Source organism: Triturus cristatus, chromosome 1_2 (genome assembly GCF_964204655.1).
Source record: "Triturus cristatus chromosome 1_2, aTriCri1.1, whole genome shotgun sequence".
Taxonomy (NCBI): domain Eukaryota; kingdom Metazoa; phylum Chordata; class Amphibia; order Caudata; family Salamandridae; genus Triturus; species Triturus cristatus.
Window position 1 is genome coordinate 1103816409 of NC_140580.1, and position 26833 is coordinate 1103843241.

The following is a 26833-nucleotide window of genomic DNA, read 5'->3' on the forward strand; positions in this document are numbered from 1 at the left end:
GTAAAATCTGGTGTGAAATGGTGTCGAATGCAGCGGACAGGTCGAGCAGTATGAGAATTACTGCTCGGCCAGTGTCCGTCTGCATTCGAATGTTATCAATGACATTGACTAAAGCTGATTCTGTACTGTGTCGAGGGCGAAATCCTGATTGTGAATACTCAAGGCAGCCGGAAGATTCAATGAATGCGGACAGGTGAGTGTTGATATGTTTTTCTAGCAATTTGCTGTGTAAGGGGAGTAAAGAAATTGGGCGATAGTTGGATATCACATCTGGGGATAATTTAGTGTTCTTTCTTATAGGCATGATCTGTGCTGCTTTCCAGTCATCAGGTAGCTTGCCTTCCTCGATGGATTTGTTGAGGATATGACAAAGGGGTGTAGCAAGTTCCCCTGCTAAACTTTTCGAAATTTTGGCTGGTATAAGGTCCTTGGGGGAGCCTGACTTAGCAGATCTCAGGAGAGATTCAGTTTCTTGAATCGTGAGCAGGGGGAATTTTTGGAGGGTAAATGTGGTGGAAGGAGGGGAAGCTACTGTAATGTGCGGGTTCTGGTGCGTAGTAGTGATAGTTATTTTGTTATATAAATCGTTTATTTTCTGTGAAAAATGATTGGCTATGTCGTCACAAAGTGCCTGAGTGGGTTCATCTTCTGGGTTACAGGCTTTAGGGTTAATGAGGGTGTTGAGTACTTGAAAAAGGACTTTGGGGGTGTTATCTGTAGCCTCTAATAGGTTGGCTATGTGGTTTTTCCGAGCAGATTTTATGTTTTTATTATAGGAGTCCAGAGCTTATTTGTATTTGCCTTTATCCAGGGGGTCCTGAGTTCTGCGCCATAGACGTTCTATTTTTTTACAGTGGCTTTTTTCTGCATGGAGGTTTTTGGAGTACCAGGGGGCCTGAGTGCGTTTGGTGGTGGCCGAAGAATGTTTCAGGGGGATTAGGGCGTCTATGGTGGATTTAATTGAGCTTATATGGGTGTGAGCTGCATACTGTACCTACTGCCAGCTTCTGTCTGCTACCAGTTTAGACTGTATATTTCTAGAGGTTTTCTGCTCCCACCTCACCCTCCTTTCTCTCTGTCTCACATTCCTCTCTCCCGAGTTCACCCTCTTTTCTCTCCACTTTGCCTTGCTGTCCTGCTCATCTCGCCCTCTATTTCCTTCCATCTCACTCTCTACAAATCATCCTACTGTCTCTACCATATCCACCTATTTCCATGCTGTGCCCTTCTTTCTCCACTTCACCCTCATATTTCTCTCACCTCACCCTCCCGTCTTTCCGCCTTATCCTTCTTTCTCTCTCTACTTACCTCGCCATCCTCTCACTGTGCATTGGCTGACTTACTTTTGCTCCACTTCACCCTTCTATTTTCACTGCATACACCTTTCTCTCTCCACCTCACCCAGATCAGTTTAGCACCTGAAAGGTAAAAGCTGCCCTATATCTGGGCCACTGGAATTATGCAACACGGAAGGACCAAATTATGCAGCAAAGTTGACCACGTTTTGCAGCGTAATGTGAGGTTATATCACTTTATCATTTTGTCATTTTTTTAAAGACGTTAACACTGTCTGGAAAAAGATTTTGGTGCACAGGCATCATAGTTTGAATTTGCGAATCCTTAATAGTGATTTTTAAGGAATCGCTAATAAGGAATTGCAAAATGCAATGCACCCCAAAAATTGCTAAAAAATAGCGAATCGGTAATATTCGCGATCTGTATTAGCGATTACATATTACAGACTCACTATTAGTGAAATCACAAATTGCGAGGCCGCAAATTGCGATATTGCAAATTGTGAGATCGCAAATCGTGATATCGCCAATTAAAAGTCGCTTCTGGTGCAGCTTGATAACATCACAATCAGGAAGTGATGCATCCCATGCTGATTCCAGTGCAATGAGAGAGTCAGAGGAGGAGGCAGACTGCAGGAGCACATCGAAAGTTACAATTTTTGCTTTGCTAAAACTGTTCTGGGACAAAAGCATGGCTTCAGGAGCAACTGGGATGAAGGCTGCTCATCGACAAAGGAAACTGAAATTCAGTAAAAAGGAGATAGAAATCCTCATTGAGGAGGTTGTGAGGAGCCATGACAAGATGTTTGGCAAACTATCACTCCAGGTCCCTGAGTCAGAGAAGTGAAAAATCTGGCTCAGGATACAATCCAAAGTGAACGCAGTGGGGGGTCACCCACCGCACAAGAGGAGACCTGAGTAAACTGTGGTATGACCTACGCAGCCGTGCAAAGGAGAGGGTTGCTGATAGTCTTTCGGAGGCAAAGCAGACTGATGGGGGACCTGCAACACTGTCTGGGAATGCACCCCTGGAGGACCTAGTGGAGTCCACACTCCAAGCTGAAGCTGTAGTCGGAGTGACGGAGTTGGACACATCTGCACCGGCCAGCACTTCACAAGGTAAGATGCATGCAAATGTCCATTTAATGCAGAATATGAAATTAGAAACATCACATCAGATCATGTCTAGTGTTCAGAATCATACTCCAGTTCACATTTTACTTATTACACCCAAATGCATTATGGGAGTAACAGGCAGGGAAGGGAAGTTGGTAGGAAAACAGCATTGTTGCCCACAAGTACATCAAGGAAGTAAAACATATGGACACTATGTGTCAGATAGTAATTTAATGGCACACAAAATGCACTATATGAGACACACATTTTTACATAATAACAAAAAATTGCACTGTTTAACATCACAGATACAGCTGCACAGGAGTCAGAGGGAAGTGACAGTGGAGATACCCAGGAGACTACCAATGAGGCAGATGTGGAGACACCCATGACCCCACAAACCCTGCACCCACTAGATGCAGGTCCACATTCCCACCACTACCTGCCATGGAAGTTGAGGAAGAGAGCGAACATCATCCCCAGACATCCCAGCCTGGACGAACACCCACGACAAGACCCCAGTCACAAGTCCAGCGCAGCAATAACCTAACCCGGAGGCGCAGGTCAAGGGCACAGATGACAACATCAGAGGATAAAAGTTCAAATGTCTGGGGTGAGCTGGAGATCCAAATGCTGAGAGTGCAGCGCCTGCAAGCAAAGAACATGAGATTAATACAGGCACAACTTTGCACTATGTCAAACAACATGGCAGACATGAGGGACTGCTTGAAAGAGCAGAATACAGCAGTGGTGGAAGGACATAGACAGTCCAGTGAGGCCATACAGGAGCTATGCAGGGTGATGCAGGAGGACCAGGTGTCCCAAAGAAAAAGGCATCGCCAATTATTAGGGCGCCTAGATGGCTACACCAGATCCATCAACCAGCTGAGCACCAACACAGCTCTGCTGTCCCGTCGTTCTGTGGCCATGCAGGTCGAAATGAGCCATTGCTGTGCGGATGGGGCCAGGGGACTCGTCCAGGTCACTGATGCAGTAGAGCAATTTCAGACTGCTTCTGCTGGGGGCAGCAATGTTTTGGGGGGAGGGGAGACTGAGGAGGCGTCCAGCCTCAGTAGTCTCTTGGTGCTAGAGACTACATGCAGGAGGCGCACTACTAGAAGTATCACAACTTTAGAAGGCTACAAGAGGGACGTGAATAAGGCCACCGAAAGGTGTTTGGGAGTGCGTGGTCACAAAAAATAAAGTGGTGTTGGCAGAGTACCTCCTATATGGTGATATAACCCTTATCATGGCAGAAGTTGTGACTGACATTCAAGTCCAATGATGATGCCTCGTTTATTTTTGTTTGTTTACACTCACTGTGCTATTTAGCACCTGGTATGTGTGCAATAACACTACCACATTTCTACATTAAAAAACATCCAGTACAGTTCAACCATGCTGTGTCTTGTCTCATAATTAAGCAAAACCAAAGGAAATGATGGACGGAGTGTTGAACATTGCAAGCACTCACCCCCAGTCAACTGATCGGGGTTTAATCCACCACCGTTCTTTAGCCCACTCTGCCACCCCAGTTCCGACATGGCCATATGCAAATCAGTCTGACCCTGTGCCTCATGGGAACAGTCCAGCCCGAACTGCCAAGCCATGTCTTCCCTGGACCGGAAACAAGCTTCCTAGGACTGGTTTCTGGCATTTCAGTCGTCTTCAGCCAGGCTTGCTTGAATCCAGTGGCAAAGTGAGCAAGGGACTCACGTCTGAGCATACCCTGCCTCTGTCTGCCCCAACAGCGTAATGCGCACTCTAAAAAATGCGCTCCTGTATCCTCCTTCTTCTCTGTGCTGCTGCTCGTAGCCGCATCCTCCTCGCCATGACGTAGAGCGCTGCCATTGTGAAATATTCTGAGGCCTCCTGGGCCTGTTTAAATACTTTGCTGATGTTTCCCACCTGTTTTCATTGTTTTCACCTGTTTACCACCTGCCTGTAAAATTCAGTAAATTGCGATCGCTAATTTGCGAATTTCATGAACATCGCTATTTGCGACTTTTCTTGCATAGCTTTGCGACTCTCTAATAGCGACTCGCAATTAAGGAATCGCAATTTTGGTCCTCGCAAAATTGCGATTCCTTATTTTTGCGCATTTCTTACTATTTCGCAGATTTGTATTGATTTATTGCAAAGGGCTAATTTGAGAGCGCAAAAGGCCTGTTTTTGCGAATCGCTATTTTTCGCTCACAATTTAGCTTGATGCATGTGTATCTTTGTCTCATCAGCACCAATTTAAAATGAAAGTACCTCACTAAGCAGCTGAAAGGTGATGAGAAAACCTTTGTGAAGGGCCTTCGACTGTGCAGCAATACATAACCGTGTTTTTAATATTTTCTAATCCATTTAAGGTGGCGTTTTGCTAATATCTGCAAATTATGTAGCAGGTGATGACAAATCCATAATTTTGGGTAAAAGGCTGCGGCTGCAGAAGCACATAATTCCAGTGGCCGTCACTATAATCCTTTTCTGCCTGCTCGTGTGACGAAATGAGAGCATTTGTTGGGAGAGAATAAATGCGCATTCTCCGGTGCCCCAAAATGTTAAGTTAAGTTCCTTCTAATTATACTAGCGACCTCCGCCTTGTGCGAGCACCTCAGGAGATTGAGACCAGGTTGGACCGCGGCTGAACATGCTGCCACTGCTGCCATGGAATTGTTGCCAGAGCTTTTCTCTGGATAGTAGACACTTGCACTGCTCCTTGTCATTTTCTATATTTGTTCTGTTAGTAAAACCTGACAAGCGTTTTTATTTAAGATGAGTCAAAACATTGCCACTGTCATTCTTTTTTTGCTTAAGATAGTGCCATAAGAAGGGCCACTGGAATTGCGCAATTCTGCAGCTGCAAGGTATTATGCATGATGACGTATTTGCCACATAATACATAATCTGCTGATTAAGTCGCAGATTTTAACAAATTGTTTTTAGCTCAAACGGATCGAAAGTTCCTAAAAATGCATTGACACTTGCTGCGCAGTGGAAGACCCTCCGTGAGGGTTGACCAATCACCTTTCTGTTGCCTAGTGCTGTATTGTGGTGTTAGACTGGTACTAACGAGGTGCAACCTTTCCTAAAACAGTGTTCAAATATAGAAATAGTGAAGTAATACTATCTCAAAGTGTGCCGCATTACGCAGCGTAATTTGTGGTTTCGTGCCACCTAATTTCGTCAATCCTTCAACGTAATTTGGTTTTTCAGTGGCCCAACCATAATTTTAGAATAGTGTCACAACAGAAAGAAAAAAAAATGCTCCTAAAATATGTATCCTGCTTGTACACACATTTTCACTTACACTTCTTGAAATGGCAAAATACTTTACACTGTCTCTGCCAATAAACTGTTTTCATCGCTTAATTATTGTGTCACGAGAGCTTGCGGTCTCAATATAGTGGGGGTGTTTTACGTACTTCCGGGGCTTTAAGCGGGATGAAAAAACTGGAGGGTCTCTCAAAGGGGCGTGGCTAGTGTAATTAAGGGCGTGGCTTAACACCTAAGCCGAAAATCTGTGTTTAGCATAGTGTGCCGCCCACCGCCGGACTCGTATTTTGCTGTTTCTGTCATTGCAAACAAGCGGTGCTTAATTTGTGCCAGTGCTTTCAGGTGCTTAGCACCAACACTTTATCAGGGCCGGGTCTACGCACATCTGCTGTGCATGCACGTCACATTGATGATATTGATGTACTATTTTTTAATTTACCTCACTAATGTACTCGTGCAGCCGCAGCGTGTTTTTCACGTCTCCCGAGGGAGTCACGGCGGTTTACAGTGTCGCGGCTGTGAGACTTCGTCACTTGACTTAGCCTGCCATGAGCCCAAGAGGAGATTCATTATTCATATAAACTAATAAATATAATATGTTGATGCAGTACTGTGTTGATGGCGGCTGCGGCCCTTAGTTGAGTCAGTGTTGCCACTTGCCGGTGGGCGGGCCGCCGAACACTGATTTGGGCTGGATTTTGGTTATGATGGGGTAGGGGCTGTGCGGCAGCATGCGCAGATTTGTTTCACATTGCCACGCCCCAGCATAACCACTGCAGCAGCTCCCCACGAGTCATCTTTCAAGTCGGCCCAACCTGACGACGACGTTGAGGGCAGGGCAGCCTGGGCAGGCATTGATCAGCCAGTACTGTCTGATAATAAGCAGCACCAGGCCCAGTCAGTTATTAAAGGCAGTGCAGCCAATATGTGTCCCTCGCTGCCGGCCGGCCCACCACGGGTAACGGAAAGTTAAGTACTAACTTACTTAGTAGCTAAGCCAGCTAGTGATGCCAATATGCCATCATTGCCTTGCCAAAACCAACCCTGCTTTTATTTTTTTGGGGGAGCGTGGTGGGGGTGGCATGGCGGTCACGGTCAACTCCACAAGATTCGATTCACCAGCTGGTCGTAGGTACACTTTAACTAAAGTGATTTCGATAGGGCCTACGCTGCCGGCGCCGTAGTACTGGCCTGCCGGGGTTAAGAAGATTCAGGGGCATATTCTCAAGGAGCTATCGCCGAGTTATCGGCACTTTATCGCAGCCAAATTGGCGATAAATATATCACCCCATTCACAAGCTGGTGCAAACAGCTAATATCACCAGTTTTCCGGCGATAGCATCCTCCAAAAACATTGCCACAAATAACCTCGGGAACTATCGCTAATGAGATGCAGAGAAGGCGTTCCCAAGGAGAAATCAGTAACAACACAACTTCTCAATGACCAGCCCGATCTGCGATAAGGTTACAAAACAGACGATAAGGCGCGATAGCAGCAGGAAATTAACACCTGCTCTGACCTGGTGCAAAGTCGGACTACAACCGGCACCAGAAAAGGGAGCCCAGACCACAGCCACACCTGAAGAACAACAGATGCCATGGAGCCACTGATCATGCAGCTCGGAGCACCAACAGGACCACAACACCCTCTGCCACCACCCCAAGGAACCTTCCCGGACCCACCCCCCTAATCCCGCCTCCGGTACCAACACTAAGGCAGTGCAGACAAAGACAGCGACCTCCTAAAAACGCACCAACCTCACAGACCCAACATCGGGGAATGTCATTGCCCACTACAGGCACAAAAGAACAACCATCCTACGCATCCTGACCACCATTGCCCACAGGCTGACGGTACCAACACAGCGGACAACCAACATCCATCTGCAGACAAAGCTGCTGGCTGTGCTGCACATGTGGGCTCAGGGACCTTCCAACCAACAACCGCCAGAGTTGGAGGAGTCTCACAGCCAGCCCTATCAAAGTTCATCACAACTGTCTTGGATGCCATCATCAGCTTGGTACCCCAGTACCCATACCCCTCCCCCCCACACTGCGCAGGAACAGCTGGAGACCAAGGAAGGCGTCTATGCTATAGCTGGCCTCCCACACATGTCAGGTGGCAATTGACAGCACACATGTCCAACTTGTGCCCCCTGGTGACACTGCACACAATTTCCACACCAGAGGGCACATGCATCACAATAATGTGCAGGCAACAGTTGACCACCGGGGAATCTACACTAATGTCATCGCAACTTCCACCAAAAGACCATAATCAACCAGCGCTACCAGGATGGTACCCATGGAAATGCACTGCTCGTCGGTAAGTACCAAATGAACACACCACACACCACAACTCCACAACCATGCAACTCACAACACTGGGAATGCACACGTTACAAACTCACATACAACATGCCCACCCACCAGACACAACAGCACAACTTACTGTGGCAACCTGGGCTAGCCATGTACATGAGCCTTCAACAGCATGGCACATCGCCCACACCATAGCAGATAGTGTGGAGAGGTGGGCACCAGGCATGTGCAAAGGAGGCAAGTGACCCTTGAATGAGTATGTACACAATGCCAAGTGTGGTTGGACAGACTGCAGTGTGCAGACCACAGTGTCCATGTCAAAATACACCGCTGGTGTATGGAGTGTATTGGACAGTGGACGCAACCCCGTCAACCTGGGCAGTGGGTATGACCTTGGACATGTAGCACTGTCATCCCCCCTCAATACGTTAGAGGAGTGGACTGGTGTGAATGATCAACCTGTGGCTCTGGGCGTGGTTCAGTACTGGAAATATGCAAATGCGTGTGTCTGTGTCACAGTGTGTGTGTCCTTTGTTGAGTGTAAGTGGTCCCTGATGGGAATTAGACACTGGGGTATGTGATCTAGTTTGGCTGCCATGAGTTCGACCCCCACCTGCACCTGTACAGCCACCTCCCTCTTGCAGTCTAAAACCTGGCCTTGGAATGCGATGTGTGCCTGGGTGAGGTGCTGGGAGCCAGACGTAGTGGTGTGTGCCTCCTGCTGTGTGGTCTGTGCAGGGGTGGGGTCTCCAGGATGCAGTTGGGCTGCCCTGTTCCTGGAGGTGGGTTGCCGTGGATGTCCATGACCTGCTGTGGTGCGACGGTGTGGAGGTCCTCATCAGCATCACTGAGAAGTTGTCTGGTCTCCACTGCAGGAGGTGTTGATTGTCCCTCTGCCATGTGAAGAGGAGATGCATGTGAAGATTGTGTTGACATGTTTGTTGTCGCATTGTACATGTGTACATACAGACTGCATGACACTGGACATTGTGACTGCCTGTGAGGTTCTGAGTATTTGAGGCGGGTCACTGGACATTTCAACGCCATCACGGATGTGTGTTTGTACTTTGCCATTTTCAACTCGTATTTCCCTGCCATGCCAGGAGGGGTTGGCCCGTTTCTATGGACTAGCGGCCCCATTTGTGTCCCCAGTTCTGTTTTGGACGTGTTGCGGTTTGTACCACATTGTTCTCAATGTTGATGTGCCCTGCATGTTGTGTTTGTGCTGCATTTTGGGGCAGTCGCCCCTGCAGCTCTGATTTTGTTGCCCCTTATACCTTTCATGCGGTGTGCCTTTGACTTCTGTGCCTCTACGGTGCTGAGATGTTGCATACTTGGGTACATTGGTCTCTTGGTGGGATGTGGTGGTCTGGGGCATTTTATGTCCAGAGATGTGTTGTTGAGGTCAGGGGTTGTTGGTGCACATGGGTGTGTCAGTGCAACCTGCTCCTTTACGGATTTGGACCACACTCAGCCACATCAGTGTAGTTGCGTGCAACGTTTCATGGCATATTGACTGCGTCAATGCTCTTGGTCATGCTGTGTCACTTGCATTGTCAGTGCTGCTCACAGACATGTCGCATTGCTGGGATTGACACATGTGCATGTGTTGGTTGTGTGATTGGTGGTGTGTAGGACGGATCCCCTCTGGGCACATGATGGACGGGGGCCTACTTGGTGTTCCTAGGTGTGCTACAGTGTGGCGAGGGGATCAGATACATGTTCCAGAGTCATTGTGGGTGTGCAATGTGCTGTACTTAATTGTGCATGTGTGCCATTGTGCCCATCTCCCCCCGTCCCCCCGTCCCCCCAGTCCCTGGTCATTACTCACCCTGTTGCTGTTGTGTCAGGTCCTGTTGGGCAGTGTGGGCTCCTCCAAATCCTGCCACCGTCTCCCCACTGATGACTGGAGACCATTTCCTCCATCTCATCCAGCTCCTCCTGTGGCGCTGAACTCCCACCTCCTGTCTGCATTGCTGGCTTCTGGTTGTTGGCGCGTTTCTACTTGGTTTTGAGCTTCACATCATTCCAGTGCCTCTTGACCTCTTCCATTGTCCTCCTCAGCACTCCGACTGCATTCACCTTGTCCACGATGGACTCCCATGTCCCATTTTCTGTTGGCATTGACACAGTGTAGGTGACGAACAGTGGTTGATGGTGTTCTGTCACCTCTGTTATCAGGATCCTGTTTTCTGGCGCTCTGATCCACGTCTTCCTCTTCTTCTTGTCCTCATCTTTCCCTGATTGGAGGTCCCGGGATGGTCGTCTGTGGGGCTTGTGGGATTCGAGTTGTCCTCTGCTCTCGGTCCGGGTACATCCATGGTGCTACGCAGTTTATGTATTTTTTTTTATTTTGACTGCTTTTATGGTGCATTTTCACACACGAATTGCAGGGCTGTCGCTGGTTATCACTGAATTTTGTATCGCAAATTGGGACATTTGACGTGTTATCGTGGAACTATCGCATGGTGCCGCCGGATTGAGAATCCTACGTTAACACGGCGTTGTTTTCCAGCGATAGACTGCGATTTGAAGAGTTGCGTTAAGCTACTTTTGCGGTAGTTCTCACACGTTCTTGACAGGTGCGGTGCGTCCATTAGGGCGTGGGGGCGTTGCCCCCCCGCCCCCGCGCACCCGCCCGCGCCCGCAGCTCCCTCGGAGTCTCTGAACTTAGTTTACTTAAGTTCAGAGTCGCCGAGGGTGGGGAGAACTGACAATGCATGTCAGTCAGCATGACGTCGGACCGTGGGCTGTCCGGCGTCATGTTGACTGACAAGCATTGTCAGACCAGGCAGCACTGCAGCACAAGTGCGCATGGTGAGCTAGTTTTTAGCCCGTGCCCAGTCATGCGCACTTGTGTTTTCACAGATTTGCGCATGCCCATTAGGAGCCCTTCGGTCTCCTAATGGGCAGGTGGCGGGCAAGGAGTAGGCTGTGCCCTCAGCCGATTGGCTGAGGGGTTGCCACTGCAGTGCTGACGTGACGTGCTGTTCCATCCAGTTTGAAGAGGGCAGAGGCGCCAACGCGGACCAGGAGCAGAGGCGGTCAGGTAAGTTTTCCTTTTAATTTTCATAGTATTCTCCTGTGCGACCCCCCCGTGTGTGGCCCCCCCTCGCGACTGCTCACACATTCGTTTGCCTATTCTCCCGTGCGACACCCCCCGCGCGTGACCCCCCCCTCGCGACTGCTCACACGTTCGTTTGCTTCGTTTGCAATCATTTTACGCCCCGCCACTTTCAAATGTCACCAGCCACCCCTGGTTCTTGAGAATATCCCCCTTAGTAAGTTAATGCCAGTTCCTGGCCTAGTAGCAACTGCGCCCGCCGGCAGTAGGTACGCTTGTCTTTAACCCATGTGATTTTGATAGGGCCTGCCCTGGCGGCGCCACATTACTGCCCTGCCAGGGTTAAGACTTAGTAAGTTAAAAGCCAAGGCCCTGCCCAGCGTGCCCGCCCAACCCCTGGCTGGCTGGCTGACTTGTTGTCCAAACATGGCATGCAGCCATGCACAAATTAGATTCACTCCCCGTTCCCGACGAAATGCAGTTTGGTTTCTCAGGTGTGGTGGTGTCACTCAACAAACGGCTGGGTACTGACCCGCATGCTCTGACGAGTAACCCCTTGCCTAGAAGATAGGCAAGCAGCATTCCCTCTTCCTTTCACCAGGGTCAGTTTATGTATGTGAGTTACTCGCTCACAGATAATCATGACCTTATGATGGTCTGGTCGAGGTCCTGTAAAATAACACTTCCGAATTTCTGAGGCATCAAAATCTTGACTGGAATCAATAAATCAAGAATTTTATTAAAGAGGAGTTTGGGCTCACTCGCCCAAATGCTTGGCGGCAACCGATATCAGTCCTCCTGACCGGCCATATTCCAGATTGATTTTTTTTCAAAATTCTTTTTATTAAACATGAAAACAAGCTTCAGATAGGCATCATATACAACATTATATTCCAGGATAGACAGGTGGTACAAGTATTCCAATACATAACAGGTATCTATCGCAATTACTGGTTGCTACCATCCTTATCGAAGGAGATATTGACCTCACACCCTCCTGGAAACTTTGGGACACACCTCATGGTGACACACACTGGCCTCTATACTGTGCCCACGCACCCCATATCTTTTCCCCTTTACATGGGCAGCCCCGGCTCTGGTAGACCACTTGCTCTGCCCTGTGGCACCAATCCATATTGTTCTTCCTGGATTCCAATGTTGGGGCCTCAGCTGCCCCATGCTCGGGCAATATTCCTCTTGCCCACCCCCTGCCAGGGCTAACTAAGTCTTGGCCCACTGTGGCCATGTAGTCTCTCCCTTTACCCCCAGAATGTGCCATCTCGGCTCTGTCGGGACACTCTCTCCCACTACTGTCGCCATAACTCGGGCGAGACCCTCCAAGTACATTTGAATTTTGGGGCAGGACCACAATATGTGAAAGAAGGACCCTTTCTCGCCACATCCCCTTACGCACTCATCAGACATACAATTACCCATGCGAACTTGTACCATTCGTGAGGCATAGAATATATGGAGAATACGGAGCTGGACCAGCCTGAAGCGCACCCTAATAGCTATTTCTCTGGGGCTCTGTAAGGCTTCAGCCCAATCCTCATCCTCGAGTAATCCCACAACTGATTCCTAGGCCTCTCTCAGGGATCCCATACAGTCTGGGGAGTTATTTACAAGTTTTCGTATGTGAGGTATATTGCTTTGTCAATCATGGCGTCTAGGAGGAGATGGTCCTCGAGTGGTGAATACTCTGGTATCAGAGTCCCATCTTTCAAATGACAATGAGGCGCATGGCACAACTGCCGGTATCGGAGGTATCCCCTCCGCATTTGGAGTTCTTCCCGCAAAGTATTGAATTCAATCATCTTACCCTCCTTCCAGACATTTACCAGTAAATCAATCCCTTTAAGGCTCCATTTCCAAAAGCCCTCTAGTCGTTTCATTTCTCCCAGATAATCTCCCTCCCAAAGAGGAGTCTGCTCTGTGAGTTTAGCCTCCCATCCCGTAATGTTTGTTGCCTTATGCCACACTTCAATAACTGTCTGAGTATGTGCCGGGAGGAGTGAGTTGCCTCTCTCCTTCCGATAGAACTCTGCCAAGTAACCACCGTTACTCATTACCAACCGGTCTACTCTATATGCAGGCTCCTTGAGCGGTGAAAAGACCTATCCATTAATATTAACAAGTTGTGAAGCACAATAATATTTTCTAATATCTGGAACGGCCAGTCCCACGTCATACACTCCTTTCTGGAGCTTCTTGAGCGTGATCCTGGGGCTGCCACCCCCCACAGCAACGCACGTTGCTCGAATTTGATGGCTAGAAAGAATGTCTCCTGTATGCGGTATGGTGTGTTCTGACTACATATAATAAATGAGGGAGGGCCATCATTTTAAAAAGGACAGCACTGCCAGCGAGGGAGACAGGTAGCCACCTCCAGTGGGTAGTATTGTCTCTCAATCAATCCAGTTGCGCCTGCACATTTAGTCGCATGAACTCTTCCTCTGATTTTGTTACCCATATGCCCAGATATTTAAACGTCTTCTTTTGCACCAGCTTTGAACATACCGATGTCAGGGCTGGGAGCTCTTCCACCAAAGAGATCACCAGGGACTTATCCCAATGAACACAGTACCCCGAGTATGTACCAAATGACTGTATTATGTGAATGAGCCTGTGGAATGTCTGTCGGGGTCTGTGGCCATAAAGCCAGATATCGTCCACATACAGGGATATGTGGTCTTCCCAAGACCCCCCCTACATCAATGCCTCTCATCAGTGGGTCCCCTCGTATCCAGACGACCAACGGTTTCAATGCCAACGTGAATAGCATCAGTGAAAGCGGGCAGCCCTGTCGCTTGCCCCTATGGAGCTCGAAAGCTCTGGATATGGGCCCGTTGACGCTGACTCAAGCCATTGGAGTGATATAAAATAGTATAACCCACTTCTGTAGGTTTGGGCCAAGTCCTACTTTATCTAAGACAGCGAATATGTATGCCCATTCGATGCTGGCGAATGCCATCTTCGCATCCAGTGACAGGAGGGCTGTAGGCACATCTGATTGCTTTTGGGTCATCAGCAATACGCCGTAAAGACGTCGTAGGTTAAGCCTGGTGCCCCTATGCGGCATAAAGCCAGACTTATCTGGATGAATTAAGGATTGAATAACCAGACTCAAACGATTTGCAATAACTTTGGCCAATACTTTAGCTTTAAAGTTCAGAAGAGAGATCGGTCTGTAGGAGCTACATAGATCGTGGGGTTTTCCTTTTTTAAGGATGACCACTATGGTCGCCATGCTTCCATCCACCTTCATTTCTTGCCCCTAGAAACATATTGAGCATGTGCGGGGCAAGCTTGCTCGCCACACATTTGAACAATTCTGTGGGAAGCCCATTCGGGCCCGCCGCTTTCCCGTACTGCAAACCCCGTATGGCACTTTCTACTTCCACGACACTTAAGTCTGAGTCCAGCGCCTCCCTATCCTCATTCCCAAGTATCGGCAAGGTCATGTCTTTTAGGAGTTCTTAGCTCTCTTCCTCCCCCGCATAGTCTGCGATTGATAAATATTCGCATAGTACCCAGCAAAGACTTCTGCTAGATCTGCACCTGAGCCTCCCCATACACCTTCTTCTGTTCTAATTTCAGGGACCCAGTTTCGAGTCGCATGCGTATGGGCAGCGTTTTCTACTGTCTCTAAGTTCTTTTAGCTTAAGTTTAAGTGCGTGTTTGTGTCTCCCACAGGGTTGGAGCCCAACTTCAGCTCAAGATTCAGTATCTTTTGCTCAAGGTCGTCCCACTGTGTGCGCTTTTCTTTGTGCTTGGTCCCACTTGTCGCCTGCACGAAGTCCCTGGCCACCACCTTATATGCCTCCCAGAGTGTGCAGACTGACCGCACCGAGCCAGCATTTTCGACGAAGTACTGTTCCGTGCGGTCCCCAAACCGGTCCTGAAACTTCTGATGTCTCAGTCTCTTAGGATCGGCCAAAACCCATTATTTTCCAAGTTTCACCGCTCCAAGCGTGGGGCTCCTGGAGCGAGAGTCTCTGGACCGTCTCTGACCTCTCTTCCTCTGCCTGTCGAGTCGGGGACTCCAAATTTCGATTTCTGATTCCTCACCAGTTCTCCTCCCTGCGTCGACTACGTTTCTGGGGGCACCCCTCCTCCAGCCAGTGCTGGACCTCCGCTGGCACAGTAAAGTACCAAGATTTATAGTTATCAATTACTCTGAGTTTTGCCGGAATGAGCATCATGTTGTTGTGTTGCTTGGCAACTAGGTTGCTTTTGCATCCTTGTGTTTTATATAGAATGTTTGTACTTAACTTGGTGTTCTGGTTCCACTGAGGGTTGTATCCAGAACGTTACTAGAGTGGACAGGAAGATGTAATGTTCACTGGTGCTCCTCAGGAAATAAAGGATTTATCTACTGAATTGGATTTCTGCAGCGTCCTTACTTCACTGGCTATGAGGACCGGAGGAGCATTTGAACCTACGTGTGCAGAAATATTCTTATAATTGGAATCTACGTGTTATCTGATCTTTTGGACTTTTTACCGTGCTGAGGCATTCTGGCTGCCTTCGTTTACCTGCTGAGCCCTGTTGTGAACTCTGTATTTTTTTTAATTGGGAATTCGTGCTTTGTTCCGACTCCATGCCTTCTCTTTTGGATCTAGTTACAGCTGAGGAATCACTTGGAGATCTCACATGTCATCGCTTACCTTCCGTTGAGAGATCGCATGGTTTGAAGTTGCTTCAGCATTCCACACTGCATCTTCTCTCTGCCTTCTATCTCGGATCTCCGGAAGCGCACAATTCTCTGTGACGTCCTTCTCCAGCTGCCTTCGATCTTGGATCTTCGGAAGCGCACAATTCTATGTAACGTCCTTTCGCATCCTGCACGTTCAGTGGAGCATCGTCACTACGCGGGTCACGCAGCGTGACCTTCCTGATGGCCATTTTGATTTTGGTCCTTCCTTGTGTGTACTTGTTGCCAAGCTACCAGTTTCTTGGAACTGGTTATCGCCGCAACTGGCAATTTGTATCTCACACAGCCGGTAATCAGCACCTGTATACTGCATCATATTTTTTAGGTATTACGGATACCACATCATCCATTTTTAAAACAATTGAAATACTGTATCATCTGTTTTATTTTCTTACTTTTTATTCCTTGTTGTACTGCACGTCAAGAATAGGATTTCACCAATTTAATTATCCTTTATTCTACATTTTGTCACCATGTCTACAGAGGGCAGAAACACAACTATGAACAATAATTCTGATTTCAGCATTTCTTCTCCTCAACCATTTTGGGCCACGGGAATTGAACCTCCTCTTAAGTGGTCTGAGTGGAAAGCGTACTTTGTTAACTATATTGAAGCTGTTGATGAAGCAAAAAAGATTGCCGCTGAACAGAAAAGAAGATTACTTTTGCATGCCCTTGGTGCAATGGGACTTAAAGCCTTCCATCAATTGACTGATATGGTTACTTCTGGAGATTTTAATCTTTTTGAAATCGCCTTACTACAGTTGGATAACTGCTTTAAACCTAAAGCATGCATTGGTGCCACTAGGTATCATTTTTTTCAGAGAAAACAGTCTAAATCTGAAACTATTGATAACTACTTTTCAGATTTAAAGAGGCTAGCTCTTGATTGTATATTTGGAGTCTTACATGACGATTTAATCAGAGATCAGGTTGTCATGCATACCTCCAATCCTGCGATCCAAGATAGATTGTGGGTGAATGGCGAGGCCTCCCTGGATGACATATTAGCTATTGTAAGGAAAGCAGAAATATCTGGTCGATGTGCTGTTGCTTTAAAAAATGATACTCAAAACGTAGCATTAATTGGAAAAACTAATGTTCCTAATGATTACAATAAAGGCCCTCCCAGGATTAAGAATAGACCACCCCTTAGGGATCGTGGTAAATGCTATAGGTGTGGCAGCCTGGATCATCTTGCTCATAGTAAGACCTGTCCTGCCATTAAGCAGAAGTGTACCAATTTTGGTTTAGTTGGCCATTTTGCTAAAGTTTGTAAAAGGAAGAACTCTAGAGTTAAGTATGTCACAAACACAAATTGTTCAAGTGAAGGTGTGGATGACTGTTCCTGATCCTAGTGATATGATTCTGAATGATGATTTATCTACAAACTTTAGAAGTAACTTGATGCTCAATGTTAATGATGTTGTTTGTACCAACAAACCTATTTGCAACATGTTGATTGGTGGTGTGAATGTAGATATTATAGCAGACTCAGGGTCACCTTACACCATAATTGAAGAAAAGTTATGGAAAAGTAAATTCATTAGTAAGGTAGGTGAGCATTTATTGGAACCAGATATTCACTCAGAGGGTTATAGTGGTGAGAAAATTGATCTCATTGGCTTCAGATGGTTTGTTTTTTAGTTAAAAAACAGACGCTGTTGTGCTAAATTGTACGTTGCCAAGAGCGGCCCTCCTGTTTTAGGTTGGTTGGACCAGAAGTTACTACATATTATTTTAGAACCCAACAGCAAAGAACAAGTTTTGATTGTTGATGAAGGTTCATCATTGGGTGAAAGAATGATAAAACAATTTCCTTCTGTTTTTAGTGGTAAACTTGACAATTTACGGGGTTTCGAACACTTAATCCGTCTTAAAGAAAATGCTACTCCCAAGGTTCACCGTTGTCGTAATGTTAAGGATTATGTGGCCACAGAACTTGAAAAATTGGTATCTGCAAAAGTAATAGAGCCAATAGAGGCTTCGGAGTGGATTTCTCTGGTTGTTGTTGCAAAGCAGTCCAATGGGAAAATCCGACTTTGTGTGGACCTCGGCCATCTCAAAAACAATATTGTAATTGACAGGTTTCCCCTACCTAAAATTAATGAGATGGTGAGTTGCCTTAAGGGAGCAAAGTGGTTTTCCACTATTGACCTCTCTTCAGCCTATCATCAAATTTCCTTGTCCCATGACTCTAAACACCTTATGTCATTCATAACTCCTTTTGGATGTTACCAATTTATCCGTATACCTTTTGGACTTGCATCAGCGGGAGCTGTGTTTCAGCACTTGATGTTTCACTTATTTAAAAAGGAGGCGGGTATGACCTTTTTCCAATATGATATTCTGATTCATGGTGGGACTAAGGAGGAACATGATTGTAGACTCATCAAAGTATTGAGCATATTGGAAAGTAAAGGGCTTACTATTGAGTTTTCTAAATGTAAGTTTGCATGTGAAAGTGTAACGTATCTTGGCCATGTCATTGATCGCAATGGTGTTAGACCTAAGCCTTCTTTGGACTCATCAATTGAAGATGCACCAACTCCTACCAGTAAGGATGATGTTAGGTCTTTCTTAGGCATGGCATAGTTCTGTGTCAAATATGTTCCTAATTTTGCAGACAAATGTTTCAACATTCGTCAATTACTAAAGAAAAATGTGATTTTTTTTTTTTGGGGCCTACTGAATGTGATCAGGATTTTAAAGCTATCAAAACTGCAATTGCAAATGCGGCTTGTCTCAGCAGTTTTGATCCTGCAGCAGAAAGTGTTGCGACTACTGATGCAAGCAATAAGGGTTTGGGCGCAGTTTTATCTCAGTATGATTGTAAGGGCAAGGAACACATTATTGCCTTTGCCTCTAGGCCTCTGTCTCCATGTGAGGAGAAATATCCTATAATTGAGAAGGAGGCTTTAGCGTGTGCTTGGGGTCTCGATCCCTTCAAATCATTTACATGGGGAAAGGTTTGTACCTTAAGATGCGACCACAAGCCTTTAGTTAAAATCTTGACCACTGAAGGTTCTTCTAATGTCTCTTCAAGACTTTCTAGGATTTCAATGCAGATGCAGAATTTTACTTACAGAATTGTTTATACTCCTGGCAGAGACAATTTTGTTGCCGGTTTTCTTTCTAGAATGCCTGTTATGTTGTAAAAGTGTGAAGATGACAAGTGGAATGATTTTCGGGTGGCATTAATTCACGATCAGGGTCGTTCTGCTATCAACAAGATTGAATGGGAAACTGAGTTCCATAGTGACAAAACGTTGTGTAAAGTTGTGTCCTTTGTCTTGAATGGTTGGCCCCGTAAAAACAGTATACCTGATACGGTCAAACCTTTTTGGGAGGTCAGATCTGAACTTTCTTTTTGTGATGGATTTCTGTTAAGAGGAGAGAGGATTATACCTCCTATGAATCTTCGTTCGTTCATCATTGAATTATGCCATGAAGGCCATTCCGGCATTACCAGAACCAACGCGGTGCTCAAGAAATTATTCTGGTGGCCTGGTTTGGATATTGAGACAGAGAGGGCGGTCAGGAACTGTACAGCGTGTGGTAATTCTGACAAGTCCTTAAAGACTTTAAGGCCACCTATGTGTGACACTATTGTTTCAAAAGAACCTTGGGATACTGTGGCTATTGACATTTTGGGGCCTATTAAGGACCAGTGTGGCGAGTCACAAGTATATTATTGTTCTTATGGATCTCTTCTGACATTGGCCAGCTGTTAAAGTGGTTGATAAAGCCGATACTCTTGCTGTTCTTGAGTTCTTGGATGAAGTGTTCTCTTCAGAAGGTATTCCGGCGTCATTAATTAGTGACAATGGAGTCCAGTTTGTGTCTAATATGGCTAAGAATTATTTTGCTAGACTTGGTGTCAATCACAGAACTACCTCTCTTTATAACCCTAGCGGGAACGGTATAGTTGAGAGGTTTAACCAAGTGTTAAAAGGTATAATTCAAATTGCTACTAGTGATTCTCAGGATTGAGTTACATAAGTTGGTAAGACTGTCTGGGCTTACAGGGTGACTTCCACTGAAGTTACTGGTTTACCTCCTTTTATTATTATGCGTGGTCGCAAACCCCGGTCTAAATTCAACCCTGGTTGGTTATGTCCTTCTGGCACTGTCAATTGGTCTAAGGATGAGGTGTGGAATAGAATGCAACGTGTTCATGAGAAAAGCAGAGACTATTTTAAGCATTCTACCAAACCAGTTGTCATTGAGGTTGGTGACTGGGTTAGGGTTAAAAAACCTGGGTTTGTATGCAAAGGAGAGGGTGCTTTCTTCGATGCTGAAGAAGTTGTTGAAGTATCACACAATGCTGTGAAACTTAAAATGGTGAAGTTTGGAATCTAAAAAGTATTGCTATTGATCGTCCTTGTCAATCTAGAAGAATCAATGATGATCCTCACAATTATGAATGGTTGGAGGATGATATTAATATGCATCCTGTTCTCACTCATCTGCTTCTCCTGATACGACAAAGAGTTCTAGTGTTGAGCCTTTTGTTGTTGAGGAGGGGGATGGGGTGGTTCCAGCTGGTTCAACTTTGACTGGTCCAACTTCGGGTGAGAACATCACGCTTCCTGACTCTTCTGCTCTTAATCAGAGGGTGCCTCGTGAGAGGAAAGCTCCCACTTGGCTTAAAGATTTTGTGGTTAACAATATGTAGTTTCTGACTTAAGGATTTTGTGTTAACAATATGTGATGTACCTTCCCTTATTTAGTAAGTTTCTTTTCTGTTTTGTTTTTTTAATTATTATTATTATTATTTCTTTTAAAAAATATATAAAGAGGGGGAAGTATTGTGTTGCTTGGCAACTAGGTTGCTTTTGCATCCTCGTGTTTTGTATAGAATATTTGTACTTAACTTGGTGTTCTGGTTCCACTGAGGGTTGTATCCAGAACGTTACTAGAGTGGACAGGAAGATGTAATGTTCACTGGTGCTCCTCAGGAAATAAAGGATTTATTTACTGAATTGGATTTCTGCAGCGTCCTTACTTCACATGTACTTTATTTGTTTCTCTTTAAGGGCGCGTTTCACCCCATTGAATGTTGCACCTTCAGGGTAAAGTCCGGGAAGAATCATATGGTCGAATTTTTGTAGGGAAGGTTTCCATACACCCTAACGGCCTACAGAATTGCATCGCTGTCCCTGTAATTCAGGATCCTGACTATTATGTTTGAGAGGGGGCCCTAGGCCTCGGCGGAGGGACCGGTGCCCTGTGTGCTCTTTCTACCGTCAAGAAAGTTGAGAGTCTTCTCGGCTTAAGATGGTTCACTATAATGTCTTCTATAAAGGACCCCTACCACTCCGATGTTATTGCGAAAGGCCCTCCCCTCCTGATCTTCCAGTTTCAGGGCCATTAGTTTATGTTGGTGTGTCAATTTTTGTACACGTTCTTCCAGGTTGCGTGTTGCAGATTGTAGCTCCACAATGTTTGTTTCCGCCGTGGTGACCTGCTCCAAGGTCTTGTGCATGTCAGCTCGCATCAGATTCATCTCGATCATAACCTGTTCTATTTTCATCTCCAGGGTCGTACCCAGAACTTGGATGGCCGTCATGATTTCAGCAAGGGAAGGTTCAGCTGCCGCCTCTTTATCGCAGGGTGCACCATCTTTGGACGCCAATTGTCGCGGTACCGCGTACTTATCCGGTGTATTGGCTTCACAGAGGGAGGGACACCCTTCGGTTTCTTCATGGCCAGTACCCCCTCTGTTGGACGTCGCGACTCACCAAGTTCTGAACCTGCCGATAGGCCTCCGCTGGATCTGCTCTCTGCCGGGATTTCTGTATTGAAATAACTCCCCCCTTGGTCTCCAGGACTTCTCCATCAAACCTGAATGTGCAGTGGAGTTACTTCTGTCCTTGCCAGTGCTGCAAGCTCCTACATGGTGCTATCATCTGGGGGTGTCAGGGCCCAGCACCAATTCGGACTCTCCACTCAGGGATCAACTGATTGGGCCTCTTCAATGCCCCACTTTCGGGGGAGTCTCAGGTTGCAGCCCAACTATGCCAGTGGTCCCGGGCCCCCCGTGTCACGTCCCTCCGGGGCCTCAGGCCAGACTTTTCTAAGTAGTTGGGCAGGGAATTGCCCAGCATTCCTCCAGTGGTGGCACCCCTGCACTTAACGCCGTTGAGTTAGGCATGGTCCGGGTTCACTGCAGCTCGGCCTTAGTTTGCAGCCCGGTCTCCTCCCCACATGCAAACGGGCAGAAGCTATGGATCCCCATGGATCCCCCAGGTAGTACTGGGTGAACCTTCGCCCCCACGGGCCAGAATTCTCTCTCGTGCAGACCCCTTCCAGTCGCGCCGATGCCGGCCAAGCGCACGGGGACCGCCCTGATACGTCCCACCGTCTGTTGTGGTCCTGCATCCTCAGGTCTCAGAACGGGCGCACGCCACACACGGAGTCCTGCAGGAGATCCCCAATGACCGTCGCATCCACCCCAGGGTCAAATTACCAGCTGATGGCTGGGCTCCGGATCAGCACGCAACGCCACGGTCCTCGATTTCTCCGTGTCTCAGGAACCAGTTCCGGGTGCCGCAGCTATGTTCTCCACCCCACGTCATCTCCTATCACTGGAACGATCGAGCGAGCAGGCCCCTCACTGTCGCTCTTGATTAGGCACCTCCTGGGGCACAATTCCTATTGATCGACTCCGGGACGATACGCCAGGGTCCGCGATGGCTGTTTTCACATTACAGCTGCCAGATGTCGAATGGATCTTGCGGGCTTTGTAGGAGGCCTGGGCGGAGTCATCTTGGCTGGTGCCAAGCCACGCCCCCATTCCAGATGGATTAGGCTCGGGCATTAAAGTTGAAACCTTGTGCACGCACAACGCATGCACCGGCACCCCATTGTTCTAAAAAAGAAGCACTTCTTGCAAAAAGTTTCCAAGCATGCGACTGAGCATGGATGGATGGATGGAATATATGCAACAGTAACACAGAACTGGTGCAACAGTTGTTCCTTTGGGTTTCTGTATGAAGATCCATGAGTACAGGAGAATGCAGTCCGTGGCTATGTGTCTTTTCAGTGGAGCTCATAGCTTCTATTGACAAGCTGCAGGCCATACTACAGTCCATGCTCACTTCTCGCCCACAGATCACAGTTCTGGTGTCACGAGACCTAAGAAGGCAAGGGCCATTAATGCAATCTGCCTCTAGCCTGTGCCTATGAACGATTGAGTGAATGGAAAGCCTTTGGATGGGAAAGAATTATTATTATCTGTATCAGTCTACTGATCAGGTTTCATTTCTAGAATGGTGTTTCCCCCACATCATAAGTTCAGACTTCGGCATCCTGGGGACCCCTGCCATGATCCTGTCTCGCTGCTGTGGCAGGACATGGAATGCCGGCTATCCGGAATGGCACAGACAGAAAATTAGAACCTCTAACAGTGGGCGATGGGTGACGACCATGGCTCCATTGCCTGACATTTGAGCAGTTGCGTGTTTTAGTATAAATCCACATATTTAGGTTCTTTTATTAAAAGATCAGTGAGAGGCCTATAGACCGACGGATTGAGGTTCCTGCTTGCACTGCCTTTGAAAACTATCTCTCTATATATATATATATATATATATATATATATATATATATATATATATATATATATATATATATATATATATATATATCATGAAATTGCCTTTTTTCCTACCAGTAAGTAAGATGTTGCACACCTAATGAATGAGCCCATAGTCTTAAAGGCTTTTTAAGCAAGCGGTGTGCCATGGTTACTGCTTGTAAATTTGTAATGTAATTGTGCTGTGCCTTAATATGTATTAAAGATTATGTGCAAAAACAACTGACAGGAGTAGGTCAGCGTCAGCCTCGCAGTGTCCTCCATTAACTTAATTTGAACTTCGAAGCAATCTATATCGCGCATCACCTGAGCTGCAGCATTTGATTAAAACAGGTGGCCCCGTGGACTCTTCGTGCCACTGGCTTTCTTGAGTAGCTCGTGCAGATGTATTTTTCCTAAGAATTGTTTGCTTTTCTTTATGGCGGATGCCGGCAGAGCTGCTGCAGTATGTGACTACTAAGGAAATATCTGGGGCTTAATGAAGTTTATTTATGCCTCTACTTTCTTCACTTCATTATTATTACCAGCCGCAGAAGCATGGTAGCAAGAGGGAGGTGAGGTGAAGAATAACTTCGAAGAGGGTAGGGAGCAAAGGGTAGGCAGCAGAGAGAGACCGAGGTAAAGAGGGGTGCGCCCTGAGCCCAGATACCGAGAGAGAGATGACAGAGCAAGAGATGGGCGAGGATTCAGAGAGAAGGAAAGATATATAGAGAAAAACAGGGTGTTGCAGAGAGATAGGTAAAGAAACACGATCGTAGTTAGAGGCAGACAGGGGGTAGGGCCGGGGTGAGAGATTTAGAGAGAAAAATAGAAGCAAGTAAGAGAGAGAAAGAATACCGGGGACTCCGCTATTTTATTCTCCCAAACAGGGCGTTACACTTCCGTGATTGTTCAACACGTTCGAGCGATGTTTGTAATTTTTAGGACTAAGTTATGGTGAAAATGTACTCTATTTTGCTCCAGAGAAAAAATATTTCTCTAGTGTGGCCTGCAACAAAACTGGAGTCCAAAATGTCTATAATACTTTACGCCTTCGATTCTTACTCCCGACAGTCATTACATTGAAGTTTATTTTTCAAATGTGTAAGTTTGATATGTGAAATAAATAAGTCTGCACAGGTGTTCAAGCCCGAACATAGATGTAAAGTATCCCTCCTAATACACACCTAATAGTAGCTACAACACACAGATGTTGCAGGAAGCTTAACAAAGAATCCCTGCCAGCACAAGCATCTCTGGGATAGGTTCGGGTTGCTTGCAGTTTCACTCTTACCTTTAAACACAGGCTGCCTGCAAAGTGGCCTTGACCCAAGGCATGGTCTGCTTTTTAGATCTGGGTAAGTCAAGAGTTTTCCCCATTTCGAGCGAGGCCAGCTCACGTCACCAGCCCATTCCTGACATTGCCTTCAGTTAAAGTGCCAAGCCCTGCAGGTAGTAGTACCAAACATACCGGATGTGACGGCAGGAGTCGGGTGACTCGGGTCCCCTCTATAGTATACAATCTGTCTTCCTCAAAGGACAGGATTCCCTTTGCTTCAGAGTCCTATGTCGAGCCATCTTGAATCGTTACCGCTGCTTCATAGAGCTATGCCTACATGCATATCATCAACAGCTAGCGGTGTTTAATAGCTACTCAACTGTCCAAAGCATCAGCCGATAAGCAGGTATTCTACCACAGCACTGGATAGAGTTGAGGTACTTGGGGTTGGTGAGTTTAGGATTGTGGAAAGATTTGTTTCATACAATTCTCCAATACCACTCAACAAACAGTGGTGTTTTAAATGCCCCACTGCAATACACCTAACCACACCCTCACCACCTCCGCCGGAATGAGTAAGGCTCATTTGCCAGGTTTGTCCTTAGTGTGATGTTTGGATTTTTCACAATCTTATGACTTCTTTAGTGATGTAACATTGAGGGCAGCACTAACACTTTGAAAAGTGTTCCATCGCCTCTGCCTTGAGTGCCATTGTTTGACATTTTCATGCTTTCTGGCGTGAGGCTGGGTGGCTTTGTGTTACGTTTCCATGCTTCCTTGGCTGAGTACTTATGTGTGAGATTTCCATTCTTTCTGGCCTGGGTGCTTATGTGTGACATTTCCATGCTTTCTGGCCTAGGTGCTTATGTGTGACATTTCCATTCTTTCTGGCCTGGGTGCTTATGTCAGGTCATCATTTATGGTTCACTATGCTCTGAAAGTTAATACACTTAAATATGTAATGAGAAATGAGTTGTGCACCATTTTGGTCTTCTTTTTAACAAAATGTACTAGAGGGGGGAATTCCCCCCCAAAAACACCTCTAGCAGTCATTAAACTTGCTGTGCTCGCTTACTACGCACCGCATGGGGGCTGGACTAACAAAACTAGCCCGGGCTGCTTTGGGTTCCCAGTCTGGTCCAGAGTGTCAATTAATTAATCATTTTTGTGAATCACAGTGTGTAACTAACTCTGCACACTGTCACCTCACCCTGCTGTAGTATTACCAGGAGCCAAAGCTTAAAAGTGAGGCAAACTTTAAAGACTTTGTGTATCTTTCCAGTGAGGGCTGCAGGGCAGGCAGGGGTATGAATTGGAAAAGGCCTGAATTTGGGTAGGCAAAGTAGGATCCATTTGGGTTGTACTTGTAGTCAGTCATGGATGATAATAGAGGTACAGCTGCAGAAATGACTTTGGGGCAAACTGCAAATAAATATTAATTGTGCCTGTTACTTAGATGAATTGACATCACACTTTGCACATGTCTAGCGTGTTTTCTTTCACGTTGCTTCCCTAGAATGTCACACACTGGACAGAAGAAGATTTCAAGCTATTTCACAAACTTTAAGCCCAAATATGACGAGGAGCCTGCTAGCAAACGTGCTAGAAAAGACCATGTACTTCCAATGGATGAAGGGAACAAGGAAGATGATGAAGTGCGAGAAAAGGCACTAGATGAGAGGGACACCACTGCTAGCAGCAGCATTATTACCCCTACAGAAGGAAAGACAGAAGATAATCCTCTTAGTGATGAGCAGCATCATGTTGTGGAGATTGCTACAGAGACAGAGGAAACAACAAGCACTAGCAAACAGTTTGACATATCACTAAAATCACATGCAGACAGAGTTTTTAGGAAGGGCATTGTTCCTAAAGGTTGGAAACTTGACCCAAAAATATATTTCCAACGCAAGCATCCATGGTTAATTGTTAAAGGCTCTAACCTTGGCCCTTCTGTGTGTCGCAAGGTCCGTGATCTTGGTGCTGAGAAATCCAGGGGAATGAAATTATCCAAAGAATGTACTGAGTCTACTGGGAAGGCATATGGAACCAATATAGAACAGCAGAAATCATTGAGGAAAAAGATTGGAGAACATGCACAAAGAAAGGCTCGTGTTGCAACTTTAAAAATCTTAGAAAAGGCTAAATAAAGAGCCTTTATTGCAAGTAACTGCAAAAGCACAATCTGTACAAATGT

General features: G+C 46.4%; 1 protein-coding gene across 1 annotated transcript in view; it reads left to right on the plus strand.

Annotated features, from left to right (window-relative positions):
• LOC146868757 (uncharacterized) overlaps nucleotides 1-26833 on the plus strand; it is a 541685-nt gene that overhangs the window by 25182 nt on the left and 489670 nt on the right. The window lies entirely within an intron of this gene.